This window comes from Pristis pectinata, chromosome 3 (genome assembly GCF_009764475.1).
Source record: "Pristis pectinata isolate sPriPec2 chromosome 3, sPriPec2.1.pri, whole genome shotgun sequence".
Taxonomy (NCBI): Eukaryota; Metazoa; Chordata; class Chondrichthyes; order Rhinopristiformes; family Pristidae; genus Pristis; species Pristis pectinata.
The window spans coordinates 8,185,707-8,198,156 of record NC_067407.1 but is presented as its reverse complement, the minus strand read 5'-3'; positions in this window follow the sequence as shown (position 1 = coordinate 8,198,156).

Genomic DNA, 12,450 nt, shown 5'->3' with positions numbered 1-12,450 from the left:
CTTCTACCATTACCATCTTACTTCAATGAGAACTGACAAGAAGCGTCATGGAAGCAGAGTCAAGTGTAACTAAAATCGATGTACTGCAGCAACAGTAAACTGGTAAAGTGGTTTATTATTGTCACATGTACTGAGGTACAGTGAAAAACTTTGTTTTACATGCCATCCATACAGATCATTTCATTACAACAGTGCGTTGAGGTAGTACAGGGGAAAACAATGACGGAATGCAGAATAAAGTGTTACAGTTACAGAGAGAGTGTAGTGCAGGCAGACAATAAGGTGTAAGGCCATAAAGAGATAGATTGTGAAGTCATTCTTATCGTACCAGGTGACTCATGACAGTGCAGTGAATTCATGACAGTTAAACAGCTACTGGGAAGAGGCAGCTCTGTGAATATTTTCATCTCCAGCAGGTCTCAGTCCAACAACAAGAGGATTAAAGAACATGGAACATAGAACAGCGCAGCACAGTACGGGCCCTTCGGCCCAAGATGTTGTGCCGACCTATATAAACCTCCTCCACGATCAATCTGACACAGCCCATAACCCTCCATTTTTCTTACATCCATGTGCCTTTCCAAGAGTCTTTTAAATGTCCCTATTGTATCAGCCTCTACCACCACCCCCAGCAGTGTATTCCGGGCACCCACCACTCTGTGTAGTAAAACTACCTTTGACATTTCCCCTAAACTTTCCTCCACTTACCCAGGCAGGCACGGTAGTGTAGCGGTTAGCGTAACACTATTACAGTACCAGCGACCCGGGTTCAATTCTGGCCACCGTCTGTAAGGAGTTTGTATGTTCTCCCCGTGTCTGCGTGGGTTTCCTCTGGGTGCTCCGGTTTCCTCCCACATTCCAAAGATGTACGGGTTAGGAAGTTGTGGGCGTGCTATGTTGGTGCCGGAAATGTGGCGACACTTGCGGGTTGCCCCCAGAATACTCTACGCAAAGATGCACTTCACTGTGTGTTTCGATATATATGTGACTAATAAAGATATCTTATCCTGTCCTGTGCTGTACTGTTCTCTGTTCTATAAGAGGCAATATAAACTGTATTGAAAACATGAATAACTTGTAAAACAACAATCAAAACTGTGGGTCAAATGAAATCTTCACATGAAATGAATAGGTTTTTCTTTGGGTATGAAAGATTGTCAAAGTAAAATGGGTATCTGGAGTTGAGATATAAATCTCACCAAACTCCTTACAGACAGCGGCTGGGATCGAACCTGGGTCGCTGGTGCTGTAATGGCATTACGCTAACCACTACACTACCATGCCTGCCCCTTCAGCCCACCACGTCTGTGCCAACCATGATGCCAGTCCAAACTAATCCCATCTGCCTGCACAGGGCCTGTATCCCTCCATTCCCTGCCTGTTGATGTGTCTGTCTAAATGCCTCTTAAATGTTGCTATTATATCTGTTTCTGCCACTTCCCCAGCCAGCATGTTCCAGGCACCCACCACTCTCTGTGTAAAAGACATTCTTGTAAATCTCCTTTAAACTTTCCCCTCTCACCTTAAAGCTATCAAGTGACCCATCAGCCTCCAATGCTCTAGAGTCCTGTATTCTTCCTTTTTCCGAATTTACCCCACTGACCATTTTCTGAGGATTATAACTGAAGTTTCTCAGGGATTTTGTTCGGAAAATCCTGATCAAGCTTAGGTTATGGTGGGCATGGTAGTGTAGCGGTTAGCGTAACGCTATTACAGCACCAGCGACTTGGGTTCAATTCCGGCCACTGTCTGTAAGGAGTCTGTATGTTCTACCCGTTTCTGCGTGGGTTTCCTCCGGGTGCCCTAGTTTCCTCCCACATTCAAAAGACGTAGGGGTTAGGAAGTTGTGGACACGCTATGTTGGCACCGGAAACGTGGCGACACTTGCGGGCTGCCCTCAGAACACTCTACGCAAAAGATGCATTTCACTGTGTGTTTTGATGTACATGTGACTAACAAAGAAATCTTCATCTTAATCTTAATGATTAGAAAATGTAGGGTAGTAACTCGACGGCCCTTGATGTTCTCAGACTGTATGTGAAGTGCTTAATCCCCAACAGCAAGTGGTGAAACCGATGGTGTTGTTTATTCGTCTAATGGAAGTGCATTGACCTGAAACACCAGCTCTATTTCTCTGCAGTTGCCGCTTCACCAGCATTTTCTGCTTTCCATTTCTGTAGTTTAAGGTTTTAGGTCGAGTCTTTGCATCAATTTTTCATAACTGATTAAACAAAAGATCTATTACTTTCAGAACGGAGGTCAGTTCTTGCTGTAAACCGACATAGTCCATGACTCAGGATAAAATGCACGGTGTTTGATGACAATTTGTGTCATATTAGAGTCCTCAGTAGCTGTCTGCAGCTTTTATAAGGTCCAGATAGAATGAACTAATGTTTGTACTGGTCTTTGTAATTTGCATATTAAATGTGAGCTATTTTGCTAACATCTGGAAGATATTACTGTATTAACATATCAATATATGTACAAGACCTGTGAATCTCTTCTGGGTCAATGGAATTCACCCTGGTTGTCCATAAGGCATGGAATGGAGTTGTTCCATTCTCTGTTTCTCTTTGTTGTGAAGAGTACTTATTGTTGGCACATGGTTCAAATGCTGCCCTTGTCTCCGAAGTGGTTTAACTGGAGCTGTGTGATGTATGAAAGCTTACACAGTCCATCGTGTACAGATTTGAGGAGAAACTCCTTGTCAAACTACTAATTCTTTTCCGACAACATCTCACCTTAAATCCTTAAGAAACTGAAGCATATCCAGACTCTGCTGCCTGTGTCCTAATTTCACACCATGAGCCATCCATCCAACACCCTTTGGCTCCCTGAGCCATCCATCCAACACCCTTTGGCTCCCTGACCTAAATTGGCTTACAGTACAGCAATTCTTATTTGGTTTACTGGTTTATTATTATTGTCACATATGCCAAGGTGCAGTGAAAAACTTGTTTTGCATGCCATCCAGACAGATCATTTCATTACAGCAGTGCACGGAGACAGTACAAAGATAACAATAATGCAGAATAAAGTGTTACATTTACAGGGAAAGTACACTGCAGGTAGACAATAAGGTGCAAGACCATAACATGGTACAGTGTGAGGTCAAGAGTCCATCTTATCGTACTAGGGGACCGTTCAATAGTCTTATAACAGCGAGATAGAAGCTGTCCTTGAGCCTGGTGGTACGTGCTTTCAGGCTTTTGTATCTTCTGCCCGATGGGAGGGGAGAGAAGAGAGAATGTCCGGGGTGGATGGGGTCTTTGATTTTGCTGGCTGCTTTACCGAGGCAGCGAGAAGTGTGGACAGAGTCTGTGGAGGGAAGGATGGTTTCTGTGATGCGCTGAGCTGTGTCCACAATCTGGAGCTTTTAAAAGCTTGCACACTGCTACTGAGGACTAATGTGACACAAATTTGTGCAGAGCAGATTTACCAGGATGCTGCCTGGATTAGAGAACACGTCTTATGAGGAAAGGTTGAGCGAGCTAAGGCTTTTCTCTTTGGAGTGACGCAGGATGAGAGGCGACTTGATAGAGGTGTATAAGATTATGAGGGGCATAGATAGAGTGGACAGCCAGCACCTTTTCCCCAGGGCAGAAATGGCCAATACCAGAGGACATCAGTTTAAGGTCAGAGGAGGAAAGTTTAGGGGAAATGTCAGAGGCAGGTTTTTTTACACAGAGATTGGTGGGTGCCTGGAACCATTGCCGGGGGGTGGTTGTAGAGGCTGATACAACAGGACATTTAAAAGGCACTTAGATAGGCACATGGAAGTAAGAAAAATGGATGGTTATGGGCTGTGCAGGAGGGAAGGGTTAGACAGATCATGGAGTAGATGTTTATATAGGTTGGCACAATATCATGGGCTGAAGGCCCTGTGCTGTGCTGTACTGTTCTATGTTCTGTGTTCACAACTCTCTGCAGTTTCTTGGGGTCATGGGCAGAGCAGTTGCCATAAGTTGTGATGCATCCAGACAGGATGCTTTCTATGGTGCATCTTTAAAAATTGGCAAGGGTCAAAGGGGACGTGCCAAATCTCTTTAGCCTCCTGAGGAAGTAGAGGCGCTGGTGAGCTTTCTTGGCCGTGGATTCTATGTGGTTGGACCAGTGATGTTCACTCCAAGGAGTTTGAAACTCTCAACTGTCTCAACCATTAAGGTAAACAGAATCATGTGCATCACCCTGTTTCCTGAAGTCAACGACTAACTTTTTTGTTTTGCTGACATTGAGGGAAAGGTTATTGTCATAATACCATGCCATTAGGCTCTCAATCTCTTTCCTGTACTCCAATTCATCATTGTTTGAGATACGGCTCACTACGGCGGTATCATCTGCAAACACATAGATGAAGTTAGAGCAGAATCTGGCCATGCAGTCTTGAATGTATAGGGAGTAGAGTAGAGGGCTGAGGATACAGCCTTGTGGGGCACCAGTGTTGAGAATAATCATGGTGGGGGTGTTGCTGCCTATCCTCGCTGATAGTTGTAGTCTGTTGGTCAGAAAGTCAAGGATCCAGTTACAGAGGGAGGTGTTGAGTCTCAGGTCTCGGAGTTTGGTGATGAGTTTGCTTGGAATTATGGTACTGACAGTGGAACTGTCATCAATAAATAGTCATCTGACATAGGTGTCTTTATTATCCAGATGCTCCAAAGATGAGTGTAGGGCCAGGAAGATGACATCCGCTGTGGATCTGTTTTGGGGGTAGGTAATTTGCAGTGGTCGAAGTTGCCTGGGAGGCTGGAGTTGACGTGTGTCATGACCAGCGTCTCAAAGCACTTCATGATGGTGGATGTCAGAGCCACTGGTCAGTAGACATTAAGGAATGTTACCTTGCTTATCTTTGGTATCGGGATGATAGCAGTCTTCTTAAAGCAGGTGGGAACCTCAGATTGAAGTAGGGAGATATTAAAAATGTCTGCAAGTACTCCCGCTAGCTAATCCACACAGGATCTAAGGACACGGCCAGGGATTCCATTTAGGCCAGATGCTTTCCATGGGTTCATTCTCTGGAAAATTGATCTGACATATACAACGGTGACTGTGGGTACAAGTGCATTGGAAGTGGTCAGGGAGGGTGGTGACATTCCAGTCCCCTTCTGTTCAAAACATGCACAGAATGTGTTTGAAAAACACTCTGATGCTGGAGGAACTCAGCAGGCCAGGCAGCATCCGTGGAGAAAAGCAGGCAGTCAACGTTTCAGGTCAGGACTGAAGATAGGAAAAGGGGAAGCCCGGTATATAGAAGGGAAAAGCAGAGCAGTGATAGGTGGACAGAAGAGGGGAGGCGGGGTGGGCACAGGGTGGCGATAGGTAGATGCAGGTCAGGGATAGTGATGGGCAGGTGTGGGGGAGGAGGGGAGAGCAGATCCACCAGGGGATGGGTCAAAGGTAAGGAGAGAAAGGGGAAAAAAGGTAGAAAAAAGAGGCTAGGAAAGGGAAGAAGAGAAGCGTGGTGGGGGGGGGGGGGGGGGGATTGTGGGGAATGGGGTGGGAATTACCTGAAGTGGGAGAATTCAATGTTCACCTTGTGCCCACCCCACCTCTCCTCTTTTGTCCACCTATCACTACCCTGCTTTTCCCTCCTATATATTGGGCTTCCCCTTTTCTTATCTTCAGTCCTGAAGAAGGGTCCTGACCCGAAACGTTGACCGCCTGCTTTTCTCCATGGATGCTGCCTGGCCTGCTGAGTTCCTCCAGCATCACAGTGTTTTTCATCCAGATTCCAGCATCTGCAGTCCTGGTTTCTCACAGGATGTGTTTACTGGGAGTGGAGGGTTTGATTTATAAGCAGAGGTTGGTTAGGCTGGGACTTTTTACCCTGGAGCACAGGAGGCTGAGGGGTGACCTTATAGAGGTTTATAAAGTCATGAGGGGAATAGGTAAAGTAGATGGTCAGTCTTTTTCCCAGGGTAGGGGAGTCTAAAATTGGATGTAAGGTGAGAGGGGAAAGGTTTAAAAGGGATCTGAGGGGCAACTTTTTCACACAGAGGGTGGTGGGTGTATGGAACGAGCTGCCAGAGGAAGTGGTAGAGGCGGGTACAATTACAACATTTAAAAGACATTCGGACAGGTACATGGATAGGAAAGGTTTAGAGGGATATGGGCCAAATGCGAGCAAATGGGACTAGCTTAGATGTGCATCTTGGTCAGCATGGATGACTTAAGCTGATTATCTAAATCGAAAAAGCTTGCAAATGAATGAAATACAGAGCAATCTAGTAATTCGTCCATGATTCACAAAAAATTAGTAGATATTTACAGCAACTAGTTAAGGGGGTTAACGGCCTTTATCGCAAAGGGATTGGGGTTTAGAAATAGGGAATAAAAACTGATAATGCTGGAAATGCTGATCAAGAAAGGTCACATCTATGGGAAGAGAAAAAGAGCCAATCTTTCAGGCTGAAGAATCTTTGTCAGGTTTTATTTCTTTTTGAAGCAGATATCCAGCATCTACAGTTTTTTCTTAAATTTTCACTTAAAACGAAGGAAGTTCTGTTACAATTGTAGGTGATGTTGGAGGTTTTGGTCCCATTACCTAAGAAAGTTTACTTCAGTGACAGTGATTCACCAGGCTAATTCATGGGATGGGAAGATTATCTTTTCAAGAGAGGCTTATCAGTTTGTGTTTTCTTTGGAGTTTAGTAAAATTAGAGGTAATCTTATTGAAATAAATAAGGTCCTTGGTGGGGCTTGACAAGGTGTTGCAATCACAGGGAAAGCATGCCAGTGTCTTTACTTATAAGATATCTTTATTAGTCACATGTACATCGAAACACACAGTGAAATGCATCTTTTGCGTAGAATGTTCTGGGGGCAGCCCACAAGTGTCGCCACGCTTCTGGCGCCAACATAGCATGACCACACCTTCCTAACCCATATGTTTTTGGAATGTGGGAGGAAACCAGAGCACTCGGAGGAAACCCACGCAGACACAGGGAGAACGTACAAACTCCTTACAGACAGAGGCCGGAATTTCCTTAGCAGGTTAAGGAGGTTCGACTTGTCACTAAACATTCTAACAAGTTTCTACGGATGTACTGTCGAAAGTATACTGTGGTTGCATCATTGCCTGGTACGGCAATTCAAATGTGCAGGCGTGTAAGGAGCTGCAGACAGAATGGACTGCACCCAAGATATCATAGGCACATCTCTCCCCACCTAAGGAGGGTCTGCCTCAAGAGGCAACATCCATCAACAAAGATCCCCACCATCCGGGCCATGCCATCTTCTCACAGCTACCATCGGGCAGGAGGTACAGAAGCCTGAAGTCCCACACCACCAGGTTCAAGAGTAGCTACTTCCCTTCAACCATTCAGTTCAAGAACCAACCTGCACAACCCTAACCTCAGTACAGCAACATTATGACCACTTTGACCACTTTGCACTACAATAGACTTTGTTTTCTATGTTCTAATAGTGTTCTTTCCTGTATATTTTTGGATAATTTATGTTTAATTTACGTTTTTCTTGTGAATGTTGTTTCCCTGATTCAATGTGCCTATGATGCTGCCGCAGGTAAGTTTCTCTCTACACCTGTGCACACATGTACTTATGCATATGGCAATAAACTCGACTTTCACTTTGCTCTTTGTTTAAAACCAAATTTCTCCTTGCAGAGAGTGATGATTTTCTGGAACTCTCTTCCCCAGACGCCAGTTATTAGGAGTATTTAAATTGGAGGTAGATACATTTTTGAAAGCTCAGGGGATTGAAGGCTCTGGGGAACTGGCACAGAGGAAGAGTAGAGGCCTGGGGCAGATCTACCGTGGGGCAGGCAGCACGGTAGCGTAGCGGTTAGCACGACGCTATTACAGCGCCAGCGATCGGGGTTCGATTCCTGCCGCTGTCTGTAAGGAGTTTGTACGTTCTCCCCGTGTCTGCGTGGGTTTCCTCCGGGTGCTCCGGTTTCCTCCCACATTCCAAAGACGTACGGGTAGGTTAGTTTGGGTTTAAAATGGGCAGCGCAGACTCGTTGGGCCGGAAGGGCCTGTTACCACACTGTAGATAAAATAAAATAAATAAAAATAAACTAAAAATATTGAATGGCGGGGCAGGCTTGAGGGGACGAGTGGCCTACTCTTAGTTTCTTGTGTTGTTGTATGGTGCAGAACTTCCTTGCATCAGTAATCCTCGGACATTTCCAACAGAGATCACACGCCAGAGATTTGAGAAAGCCTACAGAGGCTGTCATCGAGTGAAGTAGGTGTGATCCATGACACAGATTATGGCTGAGCAATATTTACGTTGCTGCAGAGGGGAACAATTGCCTGGAACGGAGTGATTTGCATCCTTTTAGTTGGCTGAATAACAATACTATCACCAGCAAATTTCCCATTGAAGGCAAACAGCAGAGCTTCCAATGACATTATGGACGGCACGCATCACTGCATCATTCACTGAAGCAAAAAAATGTTCTTTATCTGGCTAGGCAGTGAGAAAGCTTTTAGCAAAATCCATCAGGAAATGTAAACAAAATGTAACTATAGAGATAAATACAGCTTGGATTTAGAGGTTGTGAATATAAATTTGTGGTGTGATTCAGGCAATTATTACAGTGATATAGTTGAAGGAATCGTCATACCTGAATTAAAAGGATGTAGAATTCACTCTAGCTTTTGAAATACTCTGATGGAAGTGCAGGAAACCCACAGCATCTGTGAAAAGATGAACCAAGAGTTAAAGTTTCTACAGACCTGGAGTTGGTTAGAGCCTTAACTGGTTTTAAATAGGTAGATTGCTTTATTATTATCACATGTACTGAGGTCTCAGCACATCATGGAAACTAGCCTCCCCTCCATGGAGGTCTACACTTCCCACTGCCTCGGTAAAGCAGACAACATAATCAAAGACCCCACCCGCCCCGGACATTCTCCCTTCTCCCCTCTCCCATTGGGCAGAAGATACAAAAGTCTGAAAGCACATACCACCAGGCTCAAGGACAGCTTCTATCCCACTGTTATAAGACTATTGACCACTCCCCCACTACATTAACATGGACTCTTGACCTCACAATCTGTCTGGTTATGACCTTGCACCTTATTGTCTGCCTGCACTGCACTTTCTCTGTAACTGCAACAATTTATTCTATATTCTGCTGTTGTTCTCCCTTGTACTACTTCAATGCACTGTTATAATGAATTGATCTGTATGGATGGCATGCAAAACACAGTTTTTCTCTGTACATATTACAATAATAAACCAATTTACCAATTTAAAACTTTGTGAGGTCAAGAGTCCATCCTTATCGTACAAGGAGATTGTTCAATAGTCTTATATCAGCGGGACAGAAGCTGTCCTTGAGCCTGGTGGTATGTGCTTTCAGGCTTTTGTGTCTTCTGCCCAATGGGAGGGGGGAGAATAGAGAATGTATTGGTATTGGTATTGGTATTGGTTTATTATTGTCACTTGTACCAAGGTACAGTGAAAAAATTGTCTTGTATACCTTTCGTACAGATCAATTCATTACATAGTGCAGATACATTGAGTTAGTACAGAGTATATATTGAGGTAGTGCAGGTAAAAACAATAACAGTACAGAGTAAAGTGTCACAGCTACAGGGAAGTACATTGTAGGTAGACAATAAGATGCAAGGTCAAACAAGGTAGATTTTGAGTTCAAGAGTCCATCTCATCGTATAAGGGAACCGTTCAATAGTCTTATCACAGTGGGATAGAAGCTGTCCTTGAGCCTGGTGGTACGTGCCCTCAAGATCCTGTATCTTCTGCCTGATGGGAGAGGAGAGAAGAGAGAATGACCTGGGTGGGTGGGGTCTTTGATTATGCTGGCTGCTTCACTAAGGCAGCCAGAGGTATAGAGTCCATGGAGGGGAGGCTGATTTCCATGACGCACTGGGCTGTTTCCACAACTCTCTGCAGTTTCCTGAGGTCCTGGGCAGAGCAGTTGCCATACCAAGCCGTGATGCATCCAGATAGGATGCTTTCTATGGTGCATCAATAAAAGTTGGTGAGTGTCAAAGGGGACATACCAAATTTCTTTAGCCTCCTGATGAAGTAGAGGCACTGGTGAGCTTTCTTGGCCGTGGTGTCTATGTGAATGTCTCGGGTGGGAGAGGTCCTTGATTATGTTGTCTGCTTTTCTGAGGCAGCGAGATGTAGACAGAGATACGTAGGGATCCATGGAAAAAGGAAGGAGAGGAATGGCAGGGAGAAAAGAAACATCCTGCAGAGGGCAGGAGGCATTGGAAAACTGACGGGGACATAATACAAGGCAAAGTGAAGGTGGACAGTCTAGAAATTGGTTTCCACTCATTTTTGATGCACTGTAGGGAAATTGTGCAACAACAATGATTGGGCAGAGTACAGGAAAGAGATCACAAATCTTGTGTCATGGTGTCAGAACAACAACCTAGCCTTTAATGTCAGCAAGATGAAAGCTGATTGTTGACCTAAGGAAAGTGGTGGTGGGGGGGGCGGAGGGCGGTGTGAACACAACCCTGCCCTCATCAACGGAGCTGCTGTAGAGATGGTTGAGAGCTTCAAGATCCTTGGCATCCATATCACCAGCAACCTCATGATGCAGTGATCAAGAAAGTGCATTAGCATACTTACTTCCTCTGGCATCTGAGAAGATTCGGCAAGTCCACAAGGATTCTCTTGAACTTCTACAGTTGCACTATAGAAAGTATTTTGACGGGTTACATTTCAGCCTGGTATGGCAACTACTCTGCTCTGGACTGACAGAACCTGCAGCGACTGGTAAACATGGCCCAGTCCTTCACAGTCCATTGCAGTCCATTTCATAAAAAGTAACAGAAAATACTTGGTCCAATTTCCTTATGGGTAGGGTTTCAATAGGAAATTAGCACAATCATTTCAAAATGTGCACAAAATTATTTTTATTATTGATTTTCTTGGGCTAAATCCTAGAACTCCCTCTCTAACAGCTGAAGCCTTACCACCAGTCTTTGAGTCTCATTTTACTTAATATGATTTTGTATGGTAAACTCTCAAATGTATTTTTTAAATCCAGATATATCACATTCACTTGCTCCCCCTTGTCCATCCTTCCAGTTACACCCTCAAGGAATCTCAATAAATTTGAATAGCTTGAGTTCATTATCCTAAATTTGTGTTGAGTCCACCCAATCAAATTAGTATTTTGTTAATACCTTGTTGCTATATTCCACAATATCTGAGGGATATGATAACAGGGTATTAACAAAATACTAATTTGATTGGGTGGACTCAACATGACATTTGCATTAATCCTATTACTATTACCAAGCTGTCTGGTTTATATAAGAAAAAAATATACCAGCATTTGCATTGTGTCTTTCATGGCCTCAGGATGCCACAAAATCTTTTAAAAGGGTTAGGTTTAAGTTTGGAGAAGTTAAGACAATTTTCCTTCTTGTGTTCTTGTCGCAAGTTGTCTCCACTGTTATTTGGCCTTCATTTGTCACTGCTTTTTTATCCAGTGTTACTTGCTGCTATCCATCCCTGACTAGGGTTATGTTGGAGGGTTCCAGGGCAATATCTATTTCTAAAAACAAGGCGTATATGGTTGAAAGAGCTATGTGTTTAGGCTTGAGGTGAAGCTAAGAATTCCAGCATTATTCCAGTTTGAGAGTGGGGTTTGGATTCAGGGGTGGTTTTGGAGTTAGAGGGCGGATAAAGGCGGTGTTAATCTGGTTAGGGCAGATTTTGAGATTAGGGTTAGTTTTGAGGAGTAAATTGGTAAATAAAATTTCTAAATTGGTTTATTATTGTCACATGTAGCAAGGTACAGTGAAAAACTGTTCTGCATGCCATCCATACAGATCATTTGGTATTGGTATTGGTTTATTATTGTCACTTGTACTGAGGTACAGTGAAAAACTTGTCTTACAAAACGATTGTACAGGTCAATTCATTACACAGTGCAGTAACGTTGAATTAGTACAGAGTACATTGATGTAGTACAGGTAAAATCAATAACAGTACAGAGTAAAGTGTCACAGCTACAGATAAAGTGCTGTGCAATAAGGTGCAAGGTCACAACAAGGTAGATTATGAAGTCAGAGTCCATCTCATCGTATAAGGGAACCATTCAATAGTCTTATCACAGTGGGGTAGAAGCTGTCCTTAAGTCTGGTGGTAGGTGCCCTCAGGCTCCTGTATCTTCTACCTGATGGAAGAGGAGAGAAGAGAGAATGTCCTGGGTGGGTGGGGTCTTTGATTATGCTGGCTGCTTCACCAAGACAACGAGAGGTAAAGAGGGGAGGCTGGTGTCCGTGATGCGCTGGGCTGTTTCATTACAATAGTTCATTGAGGTAGTACAGGGGAAAACAATAACAGAATGTAGAATAAAGTGTTACAGTTACAGAGAAAGTGCAGTGCAGGCAAAAAAATAAGGTGCAATGCCATAACAAGGTAGATTGTGAAGTTAAGAGTCCATCTTACTGTACTAGGGGAACGTTTAATAATCTTATAACAGCGGGATAG